Below are 25,906 nucleotides of genomic sequence, written 5' to 3' on the forward strand. Positions count from 1 at the left end.
CGATCGACGGGACGTCGTTGATTTCCCGCTCGTTTCTGCCGCGAAGCAACCGCGTCATCGGACGGGACCGGAAGCGGGCAAGAAACGACGCTAACCAGTTTGCAGCGGTGCAGAACTCGAAGAATCCGACACGACTGACTAAGTGACAATATTTTCACGACGATTTACCAAGTTCCAATGCCACGCAGCATCCGCGTGTCGCGATCAAACAGAATCGCGATGGGGAACAAGTTATTCGCGATTTTTCCATTTTCCATGCGACGTCTTTATGATTGTTAATGGCACGGTGCGGTACGCACGAACGGTTCGCGTGTACGAACGGAATGTGCACGCGCTTTCCTATGCAGGCTGATTAATGAATTCCTATCACACCTCACTTAATACGAGGAATTCGGACACCTCAGTTTCTTTCTATATAAAAGTACTTTCCATTGTCGGGAAAACACCTGTTATTAACGTCTTTCCTGTGAAGTCATCGCACGCAATGATTAATAATGCATCAACTACGTGACTTATACAAATTCTTAATGCTTCGAGTTTCAATCGCTCGTCGAATTCTTTCGAAAAATATCGATTAGCCAGAAAATTATCTATGATGAGAAGAGAAGATAAGAATTTCATTTCCAACCGATAATTAACTAATGATCTACCTTTGATCGTCTGTTGGGTACCATTCGTGGATCGTCGCAGAGCTACGTAAAAATTTACACGAACCATCGTCTAATTTTCGTGCTTATTTTTATCCATATTTACAGATTCTAGAGGAACGTTAATTAATCTCGACACTGTGGCCTGTATGTTATTCGATGATCCCTGATGGGGAATGTAAACAGTGTAAAATAACAAATTAACAGCGCTGCATTTGAAACTTTGTTCCCAAGGAAAATAACTGTGTAATTGCGTAAAGTACAGTGATAAGAGCTCCTCGTAAGTGCAACGCCAGTGCCCATTTGTAATCGTGTAACATCCTCGTTACGTGTTGCACTGGATATGTACTCTTATCGTTAGTACGCACGCGTTTAATTCTCACAGTCATTCTTCTCGAGAACGAAACCTTGAAAATGCAATTTCTTCATTTCGATCCGCTGAATCGAGCGAACTTTCTATCGACGATTGCTCCACACCCTGTATACACATCTCGCTGTGCACTGAATGCAATAAGCGAAAGAAAATCCCCGTAATCTATTTCAGGTATTCATATTCTAATATATAAGTAGCTGCGCGTGGATTTCGTTGAGAATTTCAGAAATAAAATCGAATCGTCTGACTCGAATCGAACGTCGATTTGAAATTTGGCGATTTTGGCGCGCGACAAGGTCAACGCTGAAACGCAATTCCCCAGACGATTATATTTCTATATATCCTCCGAACAAATGTGTGCTCGGTCTGTTGCTCGAAGGTGGCCTCGCCATTTCCGTCGCGAGATGCACCAAACGCAGCAGCGCACAAAGAGCCTCTAATGTAATTGAATTCTACGTCATCTCGTCCCGCTGTTGCATAAGTCCTATTAATCGAATGCAATTGTTTTTCTATCGCTCTATAAATTTTCCCTTCGAACGAATTTACCTGCGTATGTTATCATTCGAAATAAGATGAATTCTCGCGAACCGTACGGATACGTTCCGCGAAAGATCGAAATTCCAATTTCTGATAGAAAAAAAACTTAAGTATCTTGCTGGATTCTCTAAACGAAATTAATGTAACGCGCGAACTTTAATGTTGAATTGCTAATACTCTAGCAGATGATAGGATTGCAACGCTTATTCAAACTCAAACGACTTCCAACAATATTCACGTGGCGCCACACGATTACTTGATTGTACTCCAACTGATGACAAAACGCACACTTTTTATCCTACTTATGTACCGAATGATTCACGCGTTCGTGACGAAGCATGTGTCCCTTGTTTGGACGAGACTCGCTCGTACAATGCCATGAAGCCAGGAATTTAATCGTGTAACGCGGTTAATCCTTTCCATAACAACGCTGCTGCTCTGAAAAGATTGTTCCATCAAACGAGAAGAAAGAAGCAGAACATTGAAATCATGATAATACAGAATTAATAACACAGAATGCGTGGTGGTTAGCCGTGCAAAATCGAAGAGACCAAACGTGCACGTACGTATATGCATGCTCGCGAGTACTCCTGAAAGGATTAACCGTGTAGTTACGGGTCACGCGTAAGTTCAATGTGCCTGGAGAGTGGCGACGCTTCGATAAAAATAGTCGAAACGGACGGACGATTACGCTTCGATGGTGGACTAATTCGCAACAGCGAACGAACGCTCTCGATTGGCGGGGTACGTATACACCCACGTGTCTATTCCGTATTTAGCAGGAAAAGACGGGCGGTTTCGCAGAGAGGAAAATCGGTCGATCGATCACGCGCGCGCCCCGCGACGATGCAACAGAGGCTTTGGCGGCGATGGTCACACGTACGCGCGCATACACGTGGAAGAACGGAGAACGTCCAGACTTGTCGATGGGGAGGCAAAAAAAAAGAATGCATTTAAAAGAGACGGAAGGGAGAGGAGCACGAGCAACGCGTTCTATTCGTGCATCCATTCTCCTCCCTTTTTGTGGCGCGTTCGCGAGCAGCGCGGGAAAAAAAAAGCGGAAAAAGTGAGGAAAACAAGAGAATGTGTGTTAACGTGTCGCCTGGTGCGCGGGGAAACGCCAACCGCGAAACAGAAACTCGAAACAGCCATATTTATTAAACGCCAACGCCTGGAGTCGCCTCGACGTACAACAGTCGTCGGTGGTTTGAAACGAAGCCACCCAAGTTGCGATAAATTACGTTCAGCGTGTATAGATGCTCGTTAATCGCGAAACGACTAACGGAGGAAATGGTCCCCGGTGTGGCAACGCATTCTCGTTTACACAGGACACTCGAACAATCGGCGCTTGCCAGCGCTTACTTACGCTAATGAGCGCTCGCAATGCCAAGGAATCTGAGCGACCTGTTTGCCCATACGCAATACGTGAATGAGTCAATTGTCAAGTGCTCGAGTGCTTCAAGTGCACGATACTTTTCGTGGCTGTAACCACCGCTTCCCCAACAATACCGCGTGCACTCGTCAAATATATTACTCTAGATAGCACAGGTGGATTGCACGTACACGCGTCCATTATTTTATTCGACCTCCGATCGAACCGCGCGTGTACGTCCATGACGCGCGGAGGAAACCGTGCCTCCAAGCACGATTGGTCGGAAATTCGAAAACGACGTGCCACGTGACGCGTGGTCGAGCAGGAGCGATGGAAAAGCGTTGTAACCATGTGAAACGTACCTTAAGGTCATTTGACGACCCGGGACCAACCTCCTCTCTGCGAGCAGGTGTATTCGAGAGCTGGTGTCCGCACAGCAAACACAACACGGTGTACGTTATCAGAAGCAAAGTCGTGGACGTCGCGCGACGCACGGTCGTGGTATTCGACAAACGGCGTGATCAGAGCACACGATGCACGCCGGGAAGTCACATCTTACATGCACTGCGTAACGTACACTGCGTGCAGTACACGATTTCACTTCGCGGAGATTCCGCGGCAGGTCATAAAAACACGCTCTCACTCGGGGAACGTTCGCGGCGCGGGGAGAAAGAGCGAGCGCGCGCGAGAGAGAGAGAGAGAAAGGAAGTAGGACGGAGACGCGTCGAACTTCCACCAGCCAACTCCGCGAGATGTAACAATCACTTAACCTGGCTGGAAACTTGGTAATTGGCGGGCGCGCGCACACATACGCGGGGGACGCGGTCAATGGACGACGCGTAGGTTTCGTTACGATATTAGAGGCGATCGTGGGAGCCGGGAGGTCCAGCGAACTCGCGGACAAGTCGGATATCACGTTCACGTTGTGATGGTCGCATCGAATCTAGGCCAGCAGTAGCGCGGCGATGGAAATAGCACAGCGCCGAGACAGCTTTGCCCTCCTCGTGCGGTCGCCTCTCTTCTACACCGCCGTCGCGGCCGCTCTTTGCCCCACCACAGGCGACTGACGCGAAGCGTCGTCGTCCACGGACCAATCGCGGCTGCCCGTTCTCCGATGACGTCATTCTACCGCGTAGTAACCGCTCGCAACGCCGCGCGAATTCGAACAACTCGAGTTGGTTCACGTGATGTAATTCGCGGCAACGCGAGAGTCGAGATCGACTTGAATGGAACCACGGGACCTACGATCTGGTGTTAGATGTTACGCCAGTACAAGAAACTTTGCGAAAAGTTCCCTCTTACTCGTGAAACAGGGATATTTGTGAATGTTTAAATCGGAACATCCACAAAACGTTTTCTATTTTATTCAAGAATTCATATTATGTAAATTGAAACGCACGAATTCATTCTCAGTTTCGTGTAACGAGCATTATATCATAAAATGATTACGAGAAAATAAAGATTGCACGAGACCCTTCGTATGGTTGAATTTATGATAAAATGAACGAACAGGAAATAATGGAACTCGACATGGCAATGTCATGAAATTTGTTCTTAAATGAGAGATGTATCCCGTATGGGATTCATTCATTTTAATTTTTAGTAAAAGTACGGTGATTCTTTGGCGAGTCGCAGTGTAATTATAGAATGAGCACAGTCATACCCGTGAAATTGAATCTTCTGATAAATGTATGCTATTTGGAATGAAGAATTGGAATTCATCTATTATATCTAATGGAACTGAAGTTGATGTAGAATTAAAAACGCGAGGATTCATTAGAAGTGAAACGATCAATTAAGCGTACGATACACTGGCGACGATATATATTGGGAATATTTATTTTATCGGATACAATCAATCTCAATTTAGCTGTTAACACCAGCGGATTTAGGAATTTGATCGAAATCTAGCGCGTTGATAATTTATCGGTGGTGCTAATTGAATGAGGAGGAAAAACACAAGATATGGCGCCAATCTTACGGTAATGGAAAATACATATCGAAATCGTGAATTTAATAATATGGCAAGAAATATATTAAAATTGTAGGAATCGTTAGTCTACAGAGATAAAAGAAATAATTTCAAATAATGGCAAGATAAGTCCAGAGTATGAGTAAACGAACCACTGAAGTGGTCATCGAGGTGTTAACGTCGTGTTTTCTTCGACAACTGAAACACGATTACATATCACACAATGGAGAAGGAAATGCGGTATTTCCTTTAGCAAACTAATGGTTAAAGTGATGTATCAACAGCAATACTAAGACATGTGCCAATACCACCTTCAATTACGAACCATCGCCAAAAGCCTTTTTAATACAAACTTTATCGCACGATGTAATTACAAATAGAGTCTGACAAACATCCACGGCAATAAAATGTAGAATCTTTTTCACGTTGAGAGATACACTGCTATCGTACTAGTAGAAAACTGCGAGAAGATTCAACGCAATCGATACCTCGGTGTTTCTCCAAATTCCCCTGAAAAATGTACGCTATCCCAGAGTTTACACCCATCGTCACCAATTCACGACACATAACACTCGCGTTTCTAAAGTTTAGCCTTACACCGTGCACTTTACAACCCACTTGGTCCATAAAAAAAAAGAAACAACTGAAACCACCCCTAAAATTTGAAGCTCTACACTCTCAAGATTCTCTTCAAGATCTCTTCTCAAGTTCTTGTTACGTTTTTTCTGCGATGTGGTTGAACGGAGGACACGGAAAGTACCGATCGAATGGAGAACACTGGAAATGAAGTCGACCGTGGTGTTTTAATCACTCGAGACGCAATGGTTGACACGGAAATATATGCTTTTCCGTGATTCAGTATGGGTTATCAGCGATAGTTCCCAATTCATAAATAATGTCACATGCATCTTCGCTAATTCCGATGGAAACGCGATCGTGACAGGAGCAGTCGTGCTGGCCATAAATATCACGATCAAACATACCCAGTGGCATAATTAAGGAAGTCCTATCGCCGACTTTCTGGAACCTTTCGAAACATTTTGCAAGATCGCTCAACCCTTTCACAATGTTATAAAACGATGACGAATAGAGGAAGAGTAATGCGAAATATATACTCATCCAGTATTTTTAAACGTCCAGTTAAATATTTGCAATAAAGAAAACGATTATCAGAAGAAGAATGGAAACACACTTATTCTCTGACGAAAATATGTGGACTATGTATTACTTAAGTGAGGAATGCAGATACCATAAAGTTATCTGAAAAAACTGTATCGTCTTTACATTTCGAAGGAATTCGTGCAAATCACCGAGCGGAATAAAATAAACTGCAGGATATACGATCGACGGAAGCTGTGATTGCTGAATCACAATCGAGCCCATAATTTCGCTTGATTACATCAGTAAATAACATTAACGCCGTCCTCGAAATGCTGATTAATGGCGGCGGCAACGTAATGTTCAAAGTAATGATTGACATCGGACAACAGAGAGTGTTGTATAATTAATTGAGACGCGATTAGCGTCCGCTCAACTGGAGCGAAATAAGTTCGAGTCTTCCTACACGATCTAAATATATTTCGAAACGTCCGAAGAGCCGTCGTCGTCCATTGTCCGCCCTCTCCTTCGGCGATGGAACGTATCAGAGGAACGGTTTCGTAATTTTCGTGGTAATTCGCGTGGGAAACGGCTTGCCTCGAGGCTCGCGATTGTTTACAGGTGCTTTCAAGCTGCGTGAAAGTGAAAGAAAGACGAGCGACAGCCAGGCTGAATCGAGAGTCCGCGAAAAATGTCTCGAACGGAAGAGAAAAGATGGCGTTGCGTCTTCAATTGTCTACGATTTGTCATCCTTGACCTGTTAACCTTAGCGCTGTTTGCTATTCCCGTTGCCTCCACCCAGAGATATCTCACCGCAACAAAGCCGTATAAATCAAGATTAATACACTAATACGCGAGATTTTATTGTAGTGACACAAGTGGTTTCTTTATCTTTGTTCGTCAAATATTATGCACAAACAGAAACGATATTTACATCGCTAGCAGGCGATAGTAAAGGAGCAACGATAACGCAGATCGTGTAAGTAGTGATAATCTGTTGTGTCTTACAAGTGGAGTACCCTATATATAGATCGTTGGATCGCGTCTCCCGTGTTTCACGTTACCTTATACTTTATTTAATATTATTCTAGAGACGTGTCCGGCTGAACGTGCTCAACGTTCTACCGTCGTGTGTTCTTTTTCAACTGAAACGTCCAGTATAGTAATTGCCATGGTAACCTTCGCCGTGTAACAAGGCCGATAGAACTGGTCAGGCGTAAAAGTTTCATGTTCCAGCATATCAATAGAAACCCAAGAAGATAAGGGGGTCCGTAACTTCCAGCCAGGGCTGTATAAAATCTACTTCTTCAGTCGTAGCGCAGCCCCTATTGAAAGGGCACAAGAATGGTGGGTGCGCGTGGCCGTGGGCGTTATTACATCAATCTGTTCCGCCATTTAATGCTGCACTTTACGACCTCGCTATATCGCACTGGCTACTGTACAAATTTATAGAGCACAGTTGATGCTTGAAATGCAGCCAGGCCGTAAAATTGCTACGGGTTTTAAAGTGCGCACGGTTGTTCGAGCATAATGATAAGCAAATCGAGAGAGAGAGAGCACGGTGGAGATAAGGGATCGAAGGGTCTGTCAGGGTCGCGCGAAGAATACTTCAGCTGTGGTTCAGTCCTTATCGAGACTTCTCCGGTCCCTTCGATATTGCTACACATTCTTCTACCGTCGACCCTTAAGTCCACCGTCTCACACGAGTTGTCTAATATTCCAGGAAATATTCTCCTCACGTATCGAGCAGAAAATGAAAAATTTTTATATACCTCATCGCAAACTAAACAATCAAAATTGGAGTTCATTCGATGGTAGTTAAAAACCCATCGAAAATCTTGAACAAACGATACTACTACCGATTGAAAATCTCCCACGGAGCATTGGTTACTCAGCAGAAACGTAATCGCGATGTGGCACACGATCGTCGCGATAACGCGAGGGAAACAGCTGATCGCGCGGAGGAGGCGCGTGTCGCGCGGGTTAAGTTACGAACGCAACCGGGTTCGAGGAGCTCGAATCCGTTAAAAGACTCCAGGAACTCGAACCACGTTCGAACGAACGTGCAGCGTGCACGTGAACCGCGACGCCAACGTCTGGGAACGTTTTGGTCCCGTGAACAGGGGGTTGCAAAGGTCAGGGCTACGAGCGAACGGATGCGCCGCGAGAGCGTGGCTTTTCCGCGGAGCCGACGGAAAACGCGGCCCTCGAGGTCGTGCTGCACCAGTTCTCCAGGTATCGATCAACTACTTGGTCGACTTCGACGCGACGAGACGCGATTGTTAAGCACAGTTGACCGCGTGCAGAGAAAAACGGACTGATCGAGAACATACAGACAAATAAAACTTAAAAATGGTATATACTGATCGTAAACCCTGTTCCATATGGATGAACACGAGGTGTTGCATTAAATTTCAATCATTCCAATCAGAATTCCGAAGACCACGTTTACGACTCGAATGGTCATCCGTAATTTTCAAAAATTTTCAATTAAGAATTTTTTATACAGTTTCAGTACGGATTACGATTGGAGATTAGTGAATTGTAAATTACTTTATTGCCGTGCTATTAGTAAAGATACAACTTTCCACACCTTGGCCATTTTATTACACGACTGCACAGGTATATATCATAGACCTGAAGATTTGTGGCCGCGCGGGTTTTCCTGTAACGGGTCTTACCCCCATATTAGCCGCGGTGGACAACTTTCACTTGGAATCCAACAGCCAAAAGGTTCAAACTTCCAAGGACTCGAGCGTCGATCTAGAGCAGCAATAAAATATCAATTGCCCCTTGTTTTGGACGCGAAGTATCTCGTAATAACGCGTAACCGATTCACGAGTGGACGGAATCGAAGGCAGTTCTAAATAAATGCGTTAATTGATAAGCACCGCAGAACCGAGGGGAGGTCCTCGCGTGAAAGCGCGGTCGGATCGATGCCAGGCGGGGCGTCGCGACGCGCATCGCCTCCCGATCTCTCGAGGAAAGTCGCGACCGAGTCACGATAAGTTCACCGGCACGCACGTGGATGACCCTTTCTAGATTGCACGTTATTGCATAAGATTGCATAGTTTTCTGTGACGACCGCATTGCGCAGGCCCGATGCATACCCGGTAAGACACGTGTGTCCCGCTCGAATCTATCGTCGAGCGTGTCTTCCGGTCGAATTCCTTTCCCGCGTTTCTGATCCGTTTGATGGATAGTCCTGCGCGACTGTTGCAGAATATCGAACGACCGTGCGCGAAATAGGCTACTCTTACGCTGAACGAGCATGTGTACAGGCGTATCCACTCTGGAATTGATCGTGGCGAAGAGAAATATTGTTTAAATTGATCTCAAGTTCGCATTCCGACTCTACGAGCGAAGTTATTCGACTTTGAATCACGTTCGAGTTGATGGAACGTGAGTTCTGATAATGGATATCTAATACGAGGTTCATTTTTATTACGACTTTGTCTTGTAGACTGAATTTGTGGCAGTTCTGTTTCAATTCTATAATGCTCGAAATGTATCGAACGTACGAGTGGACTTTTCGAATGGAAAAGATAAATGGGACACCCTGCGCGAAGCCAAACACACGAAATAGAGACGGCAATCGACCGGTAAGCAAATACGTATGGGTGGCAGCTATTTTTGGATGTTAGGTTTGCAAAGAGTCTGTCGATGGCTTGAATGGAAACTTGCTTCGGTGTTTTAATTATGTTCACGAAAAGTTTTACGTGGAACGTGTCTGCAGTTCACAAAATTTGTGATTATTTTTACCTCATTGTCTAAAAGTACAGCATAATTTTGAACTCTTACATTTGACGAATTTCTCGAGGATATCTGAACGAAAATGGAGGGTGAGAAATTCATCCCCCAACGAAAAATACCTATTGAATAAACATTGTTTTTTTTTATAGAGCAATTTGTTCACTCGTATTGTTCTGAAATAGAATTAAACAGGATGCACACAGAATATTAATCTGAATTTAGAAACCTTGTCTAAATATTAATTATTATTGGAAGAAGCAGAAGAAACCCTACCCAGTAATTGGATCAGTATTTCAAGAGACCCTGTCTGAAGTATTATAGAATTTATAAGAATAATTAAAACGTCTCTGTTCTCGCTGAAACAAAATTGAGATGATCATTGATAACCGGTGGGGTTAACCGGTTCGCTTCGCTCGTGCACCAGTGACGAGCTCGGACCAACGACGTCCTTGGCGAGATTCTATTCAAAAGCGACCTTTCGTTAGCGAATTTTTACAGAAGGAACCAATTTAGCCTATGTAGCGAAACCTTAGGTAGACCAAATAAATCAGTGGGTCGTGTCGGGTTACCTTGTACCGGGGATTTATAAATAGTTCATTCGAAGGGATTAGAGGAGCCAGCTGAGGTGTGAAAACAGACACAAAAAGCAACCCAATTGAAAACTTCCTCTCGTATAATAATGAGGGAACTTTTCCCTTTTTTTTTTCTAAACGACACAAAATAAAACGTCCACGAATAACGGTTCTCGAAAATTATATACCCCCGTAATAAAATCCAGCTCGCATGAACAACGAAGCGTTCTCCAGTGAACAAGTAACAGAAGGACCAAAAAACCATCTCGCATCATTAAAAGCCTAAACTAAAGCCGATCTTGACCACTCTACCAAACAGCGTAATCCTCTTTCTTCATTAGCCAGTCACGTACGATAGACGGTCGAATAAATTCCCGGACAAAAGAAACAATTATCAGAAGCTGAGCTCCGCGAAACCCATTATCCAGTCTAGTGGAACGTTTGTTAGAGCGCAGGAGGACTTAACGAACGGCGGGCCGCTGGAACAAAGTCTCCTGGACCGATCGAACGTCCGGTGACGTCACTGGCAGCCACCCATTCGTAGCACCCGGTGGGTGTAGAGCCGTGACGTCGTAACGATGACGTCAGACGCGAGTTATGACGTCACACCGCTGGTTTATAGGTGGCATCGTCAAGTGGGGGTGGATTCAACCCTTGCGCGCGTCTGCTACTACGGTTGGCGGGGGCGATGAGGAGTCGAGGCGAATTGGGGGGGTTGGACGATGTTAGAGTTAGATGCCACGGTACACTTTAACAGGGTGTCTCTTTAAAGAACGATCTATCGCTTCGAATCGCCAATTTCACAACGGTTTAATTACTATTTATATTTGAGAAATATTTGGAATCAAAGCAAAACTATTTGCGATCTTCCACTAATTCTACATTTTATCTATCGTTGATCCTTTCGTGTTAGATAACGACAGTTGAAGATCATTTAGAGGATCGAATACACCCTGTAGATGAGAAGACGATCGAGGGGAGCGAACGCGAAACGAGGGGTAGAAGTCCGGGGCCGCCACCCTTGCCGCTTCAACCCTCTCGTTTGCGAGCTTCCAGGCGCACCCTCGCGTCGGCAGAGCTCTTCCAGACGACGCGAGCGGACGGACGGGGGGTTGAACGAGCCGCAGGGCGACGAACCGCGGCCCCATTAAGCCCCGTTCACAGCGGCTGTTCCGATCCGACATCCGCCGCTGCGGGTTCGACCACCTGCAGCGGCGCATACGCCCAGGGGTTTACCGGGAAGATTCGGTTCTGCTCCCGGGCTTGATTCGGGGGAGCTGCTCGGCTGGAAACCGCGCTGGTTTCCGTGCGTGCGACCTGATTTTCCTTTGAAAAAAAAAAGGGCAAACTTCTTCTATGATATTGAAATAACGAAGCAGTTAAGTAATATTTTGCAATAAGCGATTGATCCTAGCATGTTCGTAGTGGCTGGTTTTTAAATATCAAGTGGATAATATCGAGTGGCAAAGTGAAAAATAATTGATTCCTGAAAGAGTAGATGAAAATGTTCAATAATGAACTTAATACTGGAGGATTAACTATAGCTTCTCAAGCACTACTAGCTTCTAATCCTCCTATCACAACTATTACCAGCAAAATAACAGGGAGAAACGATGGAAGATTAGAATACCCTTATAAAAATACATCAAGTGATTTTTAATAGTGCCACGATTATGTACCATTTCTGTATTGCGTTTTTTAAACCCTGCCACACGCAATTAAAATAAAAAAAAGCGATAAACTAGAGGAATGCTCTTCTAATTTGCCTTGGATATTTTCTACAATTACATTCTCAGGTATTTATAAACATTCGCTGTCTACACGTTTTTCCTTTCAACTTCAGTCAGTAAACTTTTATTAATCAATTTCAGCGTTTCTAAAACGTTCCAGGTACGTTTTATTCGCGTGTATAGAGACACCTTCGACGTCTGACCGAGCGTAACCGTTACAACGAAAGAAGTCACGACAGGCGGAGGGCTTCAGGTGCTCGTAAAATCGATATCGGAACTAGGACACTGGGTTATTCGGTGAACGATGATAAGGGGCTACCTCGAGCCGAAGGATCAACGCCGATAACGGTAAGAACCATTGTGAAAGAGAAGCAGCGACCGCCCTGGGAGGACATACATTTGCAGAGGTGGATTTTATGCTCGCAGAAAGAGCGATCGAGCGGAGTTAATGCGAAGGAAAAAGGTAGGGGGATGGAGTGATGAAGTAGCCGTACAGCGTAGTCGGAGTTACACTTCAATGGCCTTGAACAGCCAATTGATTTCGATCGTAAAATAGTATCTATGGAAGGTGCGTTAAAATGTGTGGAAAAATCAGCGACTGGTATTACGGGTAAAGGACGAAAAAGTTGCATGTGCATACTCTGAAACGTTGCTTCCAAGTATTTTTACCTCTCAAGTATACTACCTTTTTCGCGAGAACTAAGCTCAGGAAGGAAAAGAAATTTTAATACAGACATGAAAAAAAGAAACAGAAATTATCCAGATAGATAATAAGATCTACAAGGTGCAATGGAATTTTGATTAATTCCCAAGGTATTTTCACAATAATGTGGTTATCTAGTCGGATAATCAGAATTCTTAATAAAATACGATACAAGAAATTACTATCGCTTCTAATCTTCTGAGATTGATGAATTTATGTATCCGACTCATTTGAACGCTCTGAACGCTTTTTCTTATAACCAATTTGAAATTAGTTATAACAGTATTATAATTTCAAGAGCACCTCTTTATCTATCGTAAAAATAATTCCGGAAAGCGAATGAATTTTTATGGGATCATTTGGATCATTCCAAGAACAGATGGAAGTGTTAACGTTACATCCGTCTTTATACGAAGTTATGCACGTGCCATTAGCACTACACTGTTTCAGCATTTAACCCCTGTAATGGGCTGCTGCACGGTTAATGCCACATTATCAGATCTTGAGCGTGCCAAGATTCATTGCACCTAGCTGAAATTTCCCCGTTTCACTCAAACCAGTTGCTCACAATTACTTTCAGATAACAGATATCCTATCTATCAGTTTAACAAAAATCCTACGTAGTCGAGACTTGTTGCATCTGTTGTTACTTAACTAGTTATTAGACTTAGGGTTGAGATGGGGTTAGAAAAAAAAAAAATAGTTGTTCAAGAGGGGGTCCTTGGACCACGTAACTTTCAAGAACCCCTGTTCTAAAGTATATATGAATTTTCACGCGAGTGTTACGCGAACCCTTTCATCCCCTTTAGCCACCAATTGTTTCGCCGTGCATTATATACTAGAACGGGATTAACCCTCCCTAAATTCGAGCGGTAACAGCATTAGTGTCCTGCGAGGTGCTCCCCTCTGGAATCGAAACCGTCGGGAACCATGCAGACACTGACGATCGTTATGCAAGGTCAGTGACATCGGTCGTCCACCCTGTCCCTACCATCGAATATCTTTTTCATCGAGGCGTATATAAAATACGCAATACTTTTTTTCTTTAAATAACTCTGGTAAATTCATTAAAATTGCTATAACTTTCTGAACGACTCACTGCATCTGTTCGTTGAACGTAGATGGAAGTAATTACAAGAATGATAAGTTATCGTTACCTGAATCAATGCCTAAGTCTACAGGTTTCTAACATGAAAAAATAGAGGGATGTTTTGTATTCTCGACTCGAGGTGCGGCGTCTGATATCCATAACTTATGAGGGTGGTTGTTTACCTGGAATCAGAAAATCGTTTCAATTAGCTACAGGAATATAACAAAGATTCGTCGCGCGAATTTACTTGTCCCTTAATTCTATATTATCAGGCGCCGCATTACGCTGATAAGCAGATCTATGTTTTAAATATATTATATAAATTAATTTTCATTAACCGCCATAAACAGTTTAGCCATCCTCCGCAGACCATCCGGGTCTGCACGTTCCAGAGCTGTTGCAGCCACCCGTTTCGCTAATGATACGTTCCTCGATTCATAAATTACTGATCGAGGCTGGTATCAGTAATGGACGGGTTAAAAATAAGAAACCCGTTCGACGAGTTTCGAAATCGCGGCGAGTATCGGCTCGAAACGACGAAATAGTTAGCCGGACGTTATCGATTAATACCAGGAATTAGCATCGCGTTAATTAATAGGTTGTTTCGAGCGTACGATCTCGTCCACCTTCGTCCACTTTCCTCCGCTTCTTTCCGCCAGCCCCCTGATTTACTGGACGATCGCACACGGGTGGCGTTCTCGAATATCGAACAACGCGACGTGTCCACACGTGTATCGATCCGGTTAATTATAAACCGCGGTTATTTAGCGTTCGCTATTTTCGTGTAATCGCGACGCAGCCGATCGTGGGTCCGATCCGATCGAGCGGAAGCGTTCAATTAATTTCGTCGCGTTCGAGCTATTCGCGGACTACGATGGCATCCCCTCGGCTCGATACGCCACCGAGAAATTTTCTTAGACGAGGTAATTGCGGGGTTCGCAGCGCTAAAAGTGCTCGACGTCCAGTTCTTGTCGAGCAGATCGATTTTTTTAAGCGACCGTACCCTTTCATTAAAGACGTCCGAACCAACATAATCGGTCGCGTCTTGGTTGCAAAATGTGCAGTTTCCACGAAACAATTTTTTACGATCCAAATTGACTTTCGTTTCAGAAATGATTTGGAAAATTTCTGCACCGTTGCATCGTCTCTCCGATGGAAATTTGCACCGTGTTACCTTCTAATAAACCGATTGGTGAAATAAAAAAAAAAAGATTGACGAATTGTCAGCCATTATCAAAGCGATAGGAACATGAAGTTGATACAAATCGCTCTGCGAATGGATAGTTTAATGTCGCACCAATTCATTACAAAGCCGCAACAGTACGACCCTGCCTTTGGTATATGGTGCTGTGAAAATTTCATACGCCACTTGGCTCCGTTTTTATAACGATCAGAATTAGGCTGTTAAATTTAAAGTAACACGGTGCAATTTGCATACTATTATCAGAAGGCTAAATTAGACGCGGGCTAAGAATAGCTGCTCGAGTGCGAAGGGTTGAAATCTGTTAAAAGAGACTAGAACCGAGGGAGATCTAAAAATACAGGGTACGGTATTTTAGAATTGATTGCAATGCTGAAATGAATTTTGTATCATTTAAATACCGTCGATTTACCGATCACGCCAATTAGCAATGTGGAATAATTTCAATCACGTTGATTAGTCAAGTTCCACAACTACTTCATCGTCGTCCGAGGTCTCCGAGTCGACTTACCGCGCCCTACCAAAACTACTCGATCAGATAAATCCAGCTGAAATCGACTCGCTCTATCAACTTGTTAAATCCTTTTAATCCGAGGCAATCGCTCGAGCAAAACTTCGTGCACGCCCATCGCTACCGGCTCGAGCATGCTCTCGAAAACTTTCGCTCAATTCGAATTTCGAGCTCGTCGAACGTATCAATTCCCAACGCAGTCCAGCTCTAATCTGGAAACTTTTTTATCCCACGGTATACACCATCGAGCACGATGCGTCCTCGGCATTCGGTCGTCCTTCGTTTACTCGTCGCAAACAGAGCTCGAAGAATGGACGAAGAGGCAAAAATAAAGAAAACGAGCGCGTACCAAGGGAGAACCACAAAAAAGGAGGACAGGATACCAAAAAAAAAAGAGAAAAATCTCTGAAAGAATGACGATGCTCGCCAGAGCACGCACGGACCCTATTTTTTGCCGACATCGTCTGGATCGAAGAAGCCATCGGCGACAGGGGTCAGAAAACCGCTGGTCACCGACCTTAACCCTCTATAATTGGAATTTTTTGTTCCTCTTCTCGTATTCGAACGATTGACTGTGTTCTGAAAATATATATAATACATGGGAGCTAATATAATTATTAAGCCTGAGTTTCTTTGCACTGCGGTGGTACAGTAATAAAGTACGACACGGTACAACAATAAATAATTATTATATTTCGCAATGAACGATAGTTTTCCAGAAATTCGTCGAGAACATTCAACAACAGCGATACTGTCCAGTTACAATGAAGATTAATTTCGTCTCGTTTGAAATGCCAGTCGGTAAGTACGCGACCTGTTATCGAGCCGAAGGAATAAGGCGCGCCTGCCGTTTTATCGCGGTGTTTGCATAACACCGTGCTCTCGGGTGACGAAAACAAAGCTGTTTGCGCTGTGAAACATCATCCACGCGAGTTGCGTATGCCAGTAAGAAAAGCTGCCCAGGGTGGCCTACTATTAAACGACACTGTTTATCGAGCCGATTGAATCGCGCACCCACCGTCTTCTGACCCAGAGAACGAAAATTCTCGAACGACTCTGAACGTCGGATTCGAAGTTGACGTTAATAAATTGTCACTTCGAACGGCTGGTGAACGAAGTTCACCGACGATTCTCGAGGAACCGCGATCGAGATCGAAGCTGACAAAGGAAACGAAGCGCGGAACGCAAAGCGACGAGGCTGACCAAGAAAGTTCGAGAAGCAACAGGCTCCTCGAGCCCCGGTGGGGACCCGTATAAATTCAAAGCGGACGAAAGGGTTAGCCGCGCGTGAACGCGAGAATGACGGTCTATTTTCGAGCGCTCTTTGTCCCCGTCTTCGCTCGCAGGTACGTTTCGTCTAGCGCGCGGTCGAAAGGGGACGGGTTCGTGCGTTCACCTGAAATTTTTATCCGCGCACGTCGACCTGAATGGACGAGGACGCGTCCAACCTCGCGTCCAGTGTGGCACAATGTTACATAAATTGATTCGACGTCGGTGGCCAATCGTAGTCGATGCAGGCTCGTTTTACAGGAGCGGTCGGATTGCGCTTCCTCCGTTGGGACTCGCGATCTCTCTCGCCGCGCGACTCCAGGGAGAACCAACATTTTCCACGCGAAGCTGCTTTGGCTACAGATTTGGTTCACCCTTTTCAAAGAGCTTCTTTCAGCGAACTCTTCTACCTCTGCGATTTTCTTTCATCTCGATTGAATTATTTTACTTCCCAATGACTTCTGTTATCTTTCGAGCGTGGTATTTCATTTTGAATTTCTTCTGTCATCCCACTGGGGGGTCCCTTTTATTTTCTAACGTCTGTTATCTTTCTGTGGTTAACTTTCTTTCTGAATGAGTTTCGTTATCCTTTTGTGGTTGCTTCTTACTATGGGAAATGAGACAAAAAGAATTGGTGTATTACAGATACTTGCGAATGGCGTTTATGTACTTTCGATTACAAATAGTACAAACGTCTCTTCTAATAATCCGCGTTCGAGCAGTGCACGCGATTTCCTCGATTCGTCTTTAGAGGAACGTGCAAAGTTTCACGCTGAACGCGTGGCAAAAGGTTCGACTGGCGCCAGCACGGCTTTACGTAGGGTGCAATAGATCAACCGAAGCGGAAGGCACTGGCTGCGGATGCGAGTCCTGGAGGAAGAGATCGCGGGTTGAACGCGAACAATGCATCACAGTTGGTGCGGGTCTTTTACGGTCGAGGGGGCCGCGCTTTCTGCCCTTGCACGCGAATTGAACACGTGCATACGACGACTGGCGTCGACGCAGCGGCACCGGCTCGAAAAAGACGGTCGAGACCTTGATTCGAGGGAAGCTTGCCAAAAATTTGCCTCGCTAAGAGGATTTAGGCGTCTGGAAAATATTGCCGCTGGGTTTCTGCGATTGATACTGCAGGTTGCGTCAGGTCTCGTCGATAAGCATTGTGTAACCTGCGCGATGATCGCAGGCCTCAAATAAATCCGCGAGCCATTTACAAATTAAGCCACCCTCTGTATAAATCAGTAGAAAATCGTGCTCCCGTATTACGTCAGCCGATGTTGCTACACACCAGGTATCCATTTCGCAGTGCTACAATGTTTCTTTGGCAAAACGAGTCGCGTGTTCCAATTTTTCACCGACCATTGCCGCACGAATGTGCCACTGGGGAGAGAGAGAAGCAGAGGCGGCAAAGAGTTCCGCTGGAAATTAATTAGAGCGACGCAAAACAGCGGAATCGAAAGGGTAAAGAGACTTCACAAATTTTACCGCTGGACGCGTTAAGAATAATTTAATCTCTGTTCCATAAACGATAATGCAAACCGCTTTTTCAGGTGCCAGTTTAGACACTCCCTTTGTTACACGCGAGCAAATTAATGAAAATTAAACATCACCCCTTCTGAATTAATAATGACATCCTTAAAAAAAATCTAAATAAAATATGTACAATAAAAGCAGTCTGGAAAAGAGGCAATCTGCATCGTTCGAAGAACAGAAATAAAATCGGTTCCAGCAGTGGTCCTATCTCTTCTTCTAGGAATGTAACATTGTTAATTCCACGGCGCCAAGCATCGAACGTCAAGGACGACTAACGTCTGGGCAATTGAAAGCAATTTGAAGGAAATTCCACGGCTCTATTAAACGACCCATGGTCAAACCCAAACGAGATGCAGATACCTACACAGGATACGTGTCTCGATTAATCTCGCCATAAGTTTCCTTTCTCAAGACATTTTTCTCAAATATATACCCAGTAAATTTACCTAACGACCATTTAACATCCAACTATCACTGATTATCCATAATCTCCAGTGGTTTCGATGTAAAAAGAAAAGAAATTGGAAATTTTCGGGGAACGACTCGTGAAAAGGAAATGGAGAAGTGTTCGAAAGATTCAGACACGAAACGTTCACGGATCCACGAGCTTCGTGCAATAACCAAAGGGTCCCGCAAGATGCTCGAGGACAATATGCGATATGTAACGCTATAGCAAGGGTGACGTAAGCGCGGTCACGCCTCCGCGACTCTATCGCGTGGAAACGCGAATGCCGATGGAACGGATACGTCCGCGAAAATTAAATGGAAAACCGCAAATACGCCGCAGAACGTTACGAAGTTGATTGTAATTAGTTTGACGCTATAATTAGAGCCGCGCGTAACTGGTAACGTCGACGACGAATAGAGTTAAATTAGCCGCGTTAAACAACTGCTAACGGCCGAGATACATCGTTTCCGCGATGTTCGCCCATTTTCAATTCGCGAGCGGATTTGGAGGGCTGTCGAATCGTTTTCGAGCGCTGTGAAACTGTCTCATTGGGATCACTGCAAATATGAACGTCTCGATTGGTTTTTATGGTGCATTTTATTGTTGCTCCGCGCTATTAAGAACGATTTTCTCGAAAAACTAGCCGGTTACTCCATTTTTTTGCACGATGTTGCGTAACATGGGTAAATGGTTCAGTGTATCGCGCAATGAACGATGCGAAGCGTAATTAGTTAATACGAATGTCCACTGAACTTTGAAACGAGTTATTATATAGACGAGGCGTGAATAATATTTTCAGCGAATTTCATATTTACTTTTCTCGTTTGATAAGATACGCGGGAAATGAAAGCGATAGCGGCAAAGAAAAGCGATTTCAATCGATTGGGCAAGAACTACGGCGGCACGAATCTCTAGCCGAGAGTCCACTAACCCAGAAAAAGTGGACGTTACCCGTATGAGCACGAGTAGGTTAACGTGCGCCTTCCTTTTTAAACGACAAACAGTACAATTTCGTGAAGAGTCTTGTATAATGCAAGTGAACAGTCCGTTGCCCTGGGGTGCGGTGCGAGGAGGTGACGTCTGCCTCTGTGGAAGGTCTATTCGCGAAAAAAAGTTGCCAAGCGATACTGAAAGGGGTTGCGAGGAGCAAGACTTAAAATCTTTGAGCGATACGCTTCGATGCTAAAATCGAAACGCGTGAAAAAGCGTCGAGTAATGAGAATACACGTTTCCATTTTAATTCTATGCGACTACTGTCAAGATAAATCGTGTTTATGAATGATAGCGTCGAGAAGAGAGTTCGTTCGTTCCATTTCCAGCAGCCCATATGTTCCATCGAATCCGACACTCCTGACTACGGACAGAGCCCCCAGATTTAGACCTATTCTTTCTTAGAAGCGAACGGAAGGCACCCTGCTCCGCGACAGCTGAGAAAAAAGTCAATGGGAGGGTTTGGAGGAAGCGTAACCCAAGAACACGTCTCGAATCGTGGACCCGTCTGCTCGAGATAGAGCATGTAACTCAAGTCGCACACGTGGCGGTGATAAAAAGAAGAACCGTCACGGGGAATAATCTTCGCGTACGATACCGAGGGTGGTCGTCCGTCTGTGGAAAAATGAGACCAGTTGGGGCCAGTGATTGCTCTAACGCGGCCACTGTTCTTTCCTTACACGAGGAATTACAAGCTCCATTTTCCAAGGAGGAGTTAATATCGAATATTTTCAGATTTCTCAAAATCTAGAGCAAGAAGTAATTTTAATAAAATTTGAAACCACCAAAAATTGCCTGTTTCCTTATTTGTCACATAGCATATCGAATAGTTCTACGTTGTTAATTATCCAGCTATTTAAATAGCCGGCTAATTGCTATTCTAACAACTAAATCGATGGTTTACAAATGTACTTGAATTAAATGTTACACACCAAAGGTAGTATTCGATTCCTCCAGCCTATACAAGTATTATTACTCCTTCGAAAGGAAGATGCACGCGTATACGCGTACGCAAGCGTGTATACCGCGCGATACACCATTTACTGTAGCTAATGAACAACGCGAACAGTGTTCTCGTATTAGCTTTGCGTTGTGCGTTAGCCACTCCTTGCTTCCTGTTCCGATCGTACACCGTTATGTAATGTAATGCAATTTACATAACAGGAAACGGCGAACCAAGCTCGATCCAGCGAATTGTAGGCGTTATTCGACGCTGTTATCGCGTATCGATGCTGATCGATCAGTAACGGTAAGAACACGCGTCAAGAGCAAATATATTTAACCGAGAATCGAATTCCTTAAAGATAGACACGTTTCCCAAGGGTGGAGCAATTACATTTTTCCAACGCAGGCAATAAGACATGATTGGTGGCTTGATTTTGTAATACATTTAAATATGATCTCTGCAAATTGCTATGCGATAAAAGGAACCTGTTACTTCAAGGTGGATGAACAATTTAAAAATAAATTCAAATTACAGAAACGCATTAGTCACCGTATCCCATTCACATTCCACTCGATAATACATTTTCCAACAGAATTCCCTCACATACCAGTATCGCAAATTTTCCAATACCAAGCTCAACTCTATAAAGAGTACATCCAAACTGAATTAAAACAATCTGAAACTTTAAACGAGAACCATCCCAAGCTATTCCCTCTCGCAACCCTTTCATCCCCTAAAGAAAGAGAACGACCCTCCAGCCTATCAAGTATTCGCGCTTATTTCTCTAGAGAAGCGAGAAGCTTGTGGAAACAACTCGGTTCAAACCTCCCGTGTGTATCTACGTCCACTATTTTTTTTTCTTTTTTCTTTTTTTTAGCCACGACTTTCACCCCGCTCCGTTCCACCCTGCTTCTTTTTGACTCGTCGTGGGTCTCGCAGGGAGAGAAGTTCGACTCGCGATGTAAACGGGGTTGCGAGTGACGCGGACGGTCGATCGATCGGCATTCACTCGATTGTTTCGCGAGTGTTTTCTAAACGTTCCCTTTGTTCCTCGTCTCCGGCCATTGTTCTTTGTTGCGCGATACACAGACGCTCGTTACGCGCTTGCACGCTCGCGCATGCTCGCCACAGAATTTCTATCAATTTCCTTTCTAACGAGCTTTATTTTGTTATCACCGATAGAAGAGAAAAGAAGCTAAAACTTCGACAATGTCCCATCTAATAGTTTCTCACCCTCTTTCTTTTACATTTTGAAACGATACACCGTTTTCACGCTTCCAAGTTGAATCAAAATATTGCAAATAATTCATTTTCAGTGGATAGAAAATAAAAGTGGAATACCGCGGATTTTCAGGTATAAAATCTCTCTGAAGCTTAAAAAGCCAGAAAAACGAAACGCTTCCGCAAAACCCGTCTCGTCCCAGCCGGACCAGCTGTTCCATCGGCGGATTCGTCCATCTGCCTCCGGTTTCATTCAGGCCAGCGCTGCCCGCGCGTTTCCGTCGCTTCCAACCCCGCAAGACTCACCCTCGCCGCGAAACAAAAGTAAACGCACGCGCGAGCGCCGTGCCACAAAGGGACGGGCGCACAGGGAAAAAGGGGGGCTGGTCGCGCGCGCTAAATTTAATAAGCATTACACAGGTGAAATACGAGAGCGCGCGTAATCCGATGTCCCGCGTAAACTAGATGCGCACGTGGTCTTGTAAAGCGAGACGCCAAGGTGATAACGAGACTTCTATTCAGAAAAATCGTGCTCCGCGTCACCCGACCGGGATGAATTCCCTGAACCCCCTCGCGAACGCGGCTGAGAGTCCAAGGATAACCGTGACGCAGCCCTCTATCGCGCGTCTCTTTCTTATCCCATTGGATCCTCATTGTACGCGTGTTCGAGTATGGAGAATCGATGCGAGAATGGAATTAAGGGAATTCCAGGGAATTTTATAGTGTTCAAGGAGTAATTTTTTGGGATGTTAAAAACGGAGAGTAATAGAAATGTGTTTGAGGAGTCTCTTTCTTGAGGAAAATTAGTGAAAGTTCCTGGTGTATGAGTGGACCAATGGTAAGAGTTATCAGTGATTACTCCAGTGGCGGATAACTGCTGCAGCCACGTGGAATTTCGTCACGTGTTACCTTCTGGACTTTTACTATTATCGCGTGACTACTTAATGGAATCTTAAAGCACTTTTCCACGAAAACGAAATTCTTTGTTCCATTTGTTGGACAAAAAACGATTACAACCGATGGAATTGCGGAATTATACGATTTCGTTGTAATTATGTATCGTCTAGCGTCACGTTCCACCGCGGTGAGCAAACTTTTTGCATGCAGTCCCCGCAAGAAGTTCGCTATCGTATTATGTGTCATTGTCACGAAAGACGAACATGATTTTCGATGCCTCGAGCCACGGTTCTCTGTTGCGCGATGTTGATTCACCTTATGCAATTTCATAAAACTCGCGGTTAGACGGTCATGGGATATTTAACGTGCAACCAGTGGAAAGTAACATCTTGGAGAACGGTGAAAGTTATGGCGAATGAATCTTTGTTAACGCGCGTCATAATTCAAGCTGAATGGATTAATTATTATCATCGAGCATCTCTTCTCGTATATTATAAAACATCAGTTGTAATTCTTGCGCACGGCAATTGCAAATAAATTACACATTTCGCAAGTATGTTGGAAACTCATTCGACGGACAACCGCATTCCAAACTATTTTCCCCGGCTCTCCTAAACGCGCAGAAAAAAAAGGAAAAGGAAAACACCTGCCTCTGAGTCCGCGCACTTTATTCCGGAGAGCCATGTATCGCATCCGATGACTAACGCGGCAGGCTGTTTTTCCAGTAAAACCCGCTTTAAAGCAAACAAGTTCTCCTCTATCCGTCGTGGCTGACTAATGCTCACGCCCGTGCAGTTTTTAAAACGAACCCGTCCGTATGGGGGGAGGGTGGCAGCACGAGTAACATCTGACCGACATCTTGAGACAGATATCTCACTCTTTTCCCCTTCGTATCAATTATGCCATTTTGTCTTACGCGATCGGTGTAAACGGACACGAGAAACGCAACACCAGGAAAATATTCTTTTCGTCCGGTACACGCGATCGAGTTCCATCTGCATGGTAATTAACAACCGCATCTTAACTACGGATAACGATCTTAAGTCTATTTTTCTACTCTAATCTTCCTGATTTCCAACTAAATACGATTAAGCCGTCGTCTACTATGCGGATTATAGATTAACGATAAAATCGTTCTTGTCAACTACTGCAACGTAACTTTAATGAATCGATCCCCCGTCGTTCGATCCAGATCGATTCGCGGAGCATAAAATTAAAACGCATTGCTAATTAAAATACACAGCCGCGTGCTTTTTCAAGCAAAGCAGAGGCGTGCAAATTTTTATTCGTTGTACGCGCGCGAAATTTATACGAACTTGCATCAACCAAGCACAATAAAATCTAAAAATAGAAGGAGACATAGAAAATCGAAAGTATTCAGACGATATCTGCGGAAGGCATGCAAACGACAGTCTGGCGAGTCGCACGAAGAAAATATTGCATGCAAATCGCTTGTCCCTGTCTTTTTATGCACGAATCGTGGGAGTCGATGACGTCAATCATTTTTTTCCTGGAAAACCGACCGCCGCTAGTAGCAATTTGCGGAAACGAGGATGACAGTCATCGAGTAATTCCGATAAGCGAATACCACATCGATGCCTGGCACGACATAATTTCACCCATTCATCCTGTACACTGTGACAGTGCGTATAATGTCTATTTTCGTAAGTTAATTAATAAGCTTGAAGTAGAAAGTAAATATCCGAGGAATTGTTTTATGTAAAGTAACCAGTGTGTGGTCGACGAACCATCCATTCACGGCGGAAACCGCCCACAGGCATTCAGCAATTATAGCGATCACATTATGACTGCAAATGACCCTCGCATAACATCGATAGTGATTGTGGACTAAATTGATAATTAACGATGGAGAAGTATAATAAATCTATCCAATAGATCTAGGAAATGTTCCACTTTGGAAAATGATAGTTAAGAAATAAATTCCATTAAGAAGTAAACACAACAGACTCGAGACATCAACAATGCGAGTTTGGAAACAAAATTACTGTCTGTTACCAAAGACGAGAAAATCTTCGAAATCGTATCTGTGCAATAGTTATTCTATTTGAAGCAACCTCTGGTTGGTCGCACAGAACGAGATATATCGTCTGAAAATACCGGTTGACAATTATTTCGTGACACTGGTCAAGAAATTTGCAAATTAATATGTTTCCAGACTGTTGAAAGATGCACGCACGACCTTGCATTACTTGACGTCATTCGACTGATGAAATGCGTGATGACTAGAACGTGCACAAATGTATTCCAATTTATTAACACGATCGTTCCGCATGAACGCGCGCAGAACACTACGTTTCTTTACGGAGTTACCGAATCATTGAGTCAATTGTGCTCACAATCGAAACGCGACCCTAAACGTAGATATGAACCAACGTTTGACACCATTTATACCTGGCATTCTACTGAGAATGCTCGACGAATCCTCTTTGCTCGTGAGATTCGTTTGTAAACACTGTGTTATTCGTAAAATGAAACGATAGGAAGTGATTACAATTCGATGTAACTTTGCTTCTTCAACAGCCATGCAATCGTTAATTAATAAACGTCTAACATATCAGAATTAAAACTACCAGAGTAGATGACATGATAATTTCAAGGCAACCAATGCAACTACATACGCGTGACGCAAATTTTTACATAATAGTTAATTTTTTACTTTACATTTCCTATTCAACCGTTTCAAGCGTTGTTATATAACACACGTCGCAGAAAATACTTCATACATCAATTCAGGAAGAAAAGCAACCAATGGTAATGACTTACGATACCGACTTAACCTATGCAACGCGTTTCTGCGAACTTTATTTCCTATTCGCACGAAAAATTCTATAATCAGGCGCCAGAAAAAGATCTAATAGATCAAGTTGAAGGAAAACCGTAAAAGAAACTACCTCCAAGAATTTACATTACTAATTTAACCTGTAACTTTTTTCACGCGCGACATTTTCAACGCAGCCCTCCCCGCTCGAAATATTCATCAAGTATCGCGGACAAGATCACATACATTAATAAGAAAAATAAATGA

At 44.0% G+C, this 25,906-nt stretch overlaps 2 protein-coding genes across 7 annotated transcripts in view; one reads left to right on the forward strand and one right to left on the reverse strand.

Annotated features, from left to right (window-relative positions):
• Mrpl41 (mitochondrial ribosomal protein L41) overlaps nucleotides 1-25,906 on the forward strand; it is a 186,772-nt gene that overhangs the window by 65,171 nt on the left and 95,695 nt on the right. The window lies entirely within an intron of this gene.
• The window catches only part of LOC143424630 (PRL-1 phosphatase), a 44,040-nt gene that overhangs the window by 16,715 nt on the left and 1,419 nt on the right, over nucleotides 1-25,906 (reverse strand). The window contains exon 1 of one of the 4 annotated variants that reach the window (XM_076896813.1): nucleotides 13,915-14,029. The exons of 1 other annotated variant lie outside the window; for it this stretch is intronic. The gene's annotated coding sequence lies outside the window, so the exon portion shown is untranslated. Of the gene's footprint in view, nucleotides 1-3,291; nucleotides 3,606-5,389; nucleotides 5,410-13,914; nucleotides 14,030-25,906 lie in introns of those variants that run through there. 2 more of the 4 variants (XM_076896814.1, XM_076896811.1) reach the window with 2 other exon arrangements.

Source organism: Xylocopa sonorina, chromosome 6, assembly GCF_050948175.1.
Source record: "Xylocopa sonorina isolate GNS202 chromosome 6, iyXylSono1_principal, whole genome shotgun sequence".
Taxonomy (NCBI): Eukaryota; Metazoa; Arthropoda; class Insecta; order Hymenoptera; family Apidae; genus Xylocopa; species Xylocopa sonorina.